This window comes from Myotis davidii, unplaced genomic scaffold (assembly GCF_000327345.1).
Source record: "Myotis davidii unplaced genomic scaffold, ASM32734v1 scaffold399, whole genome shotgun sequence".
Lineage (NCBI taxonomy): Eukaryota > Metazoa > Chordata > Mammalia > Chiroptera > Vespertilionidae > Myotis > Myotis davidii.
In genome coordinates this window covers 4842749-4844840 of record NW_006292094.1, presented here as the reverse complement: position 1 = coordinate 4844840, position 2092 = coordinate 4842749, and positions in this window count along the sequence as shown.

Genomic DNA, 2092 nt, shown 5'->3' with positions numbered 1-2092 from the left:
GAGCTCTACCTATATATTTTTTATGGTGCAAAGTCTTAGTTAACTTTTTCCTTTACTCACATTGGTGCTGATAACTGTGTACTGAAAGGGTTACATGAAACCTTTTAAATATACATTTTTCCATTACATCAAACTGACCACTATATTTATTTACCTCGAAGAAAGGTCACCTCTGTGATGGGGAAAGGATGCATCCTGTTCTCGGAAGTGTGAACAATTTGAGAAAACAGGAAACGTTTACACACATTAGTTTTTTATTGAAGAGGCAGTTCAGACCCACTCATATATGCAAAGGGTAGGATGACAAAATATGTAATGACCCGTCACCTTTCAAATATTTTACTTAAAATATACACTATAGTCATTAAGCTTTATGGTCACAGTGTAGGAAATTTTAGCAGTTGCCATGGAAACTACTATAAAGAGTATTTCCTGCACGGAATTATGCAAAATCTACCATGTACTTCCTGTTCTGCATATTCATACTCGTCTAGAAAAATATGGCAAGAGTGCTGAGCAACAGAAATGGTAGACATCTGGGATTTTAAAACTCTTTATGGAAGTCTACACACATGCAGACACACAACACACAAGTCCCGTGTGCACACAACGTTGGGATATTCAGCACCCACATTTCAAATAGAACGCACATCACCGGTGAACCCTGCTCCCCCAGCCTGTGCCCAGGCCAAAAGGTCTCCTGCTGTCTAAGTGCTTAGACCAGTTTGCCTGCTCCTATTGTAAATAGGAATCACACACAATGATCGCTTTTGTATGGATTCTGTCATTTGACCGTATTTGTGAAACTAAGCTACATCATGGTGTGTTAATTCTCTGCTTTACAGCATTCTGAGTGGAAATACACCACTGAAGTTCATTCACCTACTGCACATATGCCTTCAGAGAGCTCTGGGTTTTCCGTTGTAAACCACGAACATTCCAGTCCATGTCCCTTGGTGGACATCCGACGTTTCTGCTGTTTGGGAAAAGCATTCGGCTTGAAGTGCTGGCTTTCCAAAAATGGTTCTAGCAATTGGCAACGCCAGCGGCAGCATGGACTTCCTGTTCCTAACATTCTTGCCCACACGTGATGTTGTCCCATGCTTTTCACTAACTATTTCAGGGGGTGGATGGGAGGACCACATGAAGTAACTGTTCTGGAACTCATAAACCAGGCATGCCTCTCTGTTTTGCAGTTGTTTTTACCTTGAAAGCATGGTTAGGTAAGCTTTCCCCTAGGCACTTCAGGATTTTTGATGCTACTGTAAGTGGTATTGCTTCCAAATTTTTCATTTTCTATGTTTACTGCTGGTATATTAAAGCAATTTTTCTTAATGAATTTGTATGCAAGGACCTTGCTGACTTTACTCATTAATTCTAATTATCTGTATAATCCTCAGCCTTTGTACATACAAAATCATCATTTGCAATAGAAGTTTCACTTCATTCACTTTCTTGGCTAGGTCCTTCTGCCCAATTACCTATATATAAAAGGCTAATATGCTAAGTGTCCCTCCACCCATCCGACCGTTTGCTATGACGCGCACTGACCACCGGGGGGCAGATGCTCAACACAGGAACTGCCGAGCTGCAGTGACTTGGCAGTAGCGGTTCTCAGGTGACACGCCCTGAAACCAGAGAGGGGGAGCCCAATTCTTCTGGGAGCCATGCGATTCTTCCTTCAGCTGTGGGTTATGCTTTTGCTGGGGCACTGTTGTCCCTGAATCTGGTTTACTGTACACTTGCGTTTGCGTTCCATAGCATGTACGACAGCAACTTTGCAGAGTGCTCTCACACTCTGGGACCCCTTGGGGGATGTCGGAGAGCCAGTTTCAGCCCGATCCCTGCAGGCCAGGCTGAGGGACCCCACCTGCTGGAGGGACCCTGCTCACTCTGCAGATGTCAGGAGGAATCACAGGAAGTTGGCTCCAGGGTGTGTCCGGCCTGTCTCAACCACCTTCTAATTAATTTCCTTTCAATGTGCACGAATCGGTGCACCAGGTCACTAATACTGAATAAAATTAGTGATCGTAGATATCCTGTCTGTTTTTGTTATCTTGGGAGAAAACTTTCAATATTTCGCCACTAAGCA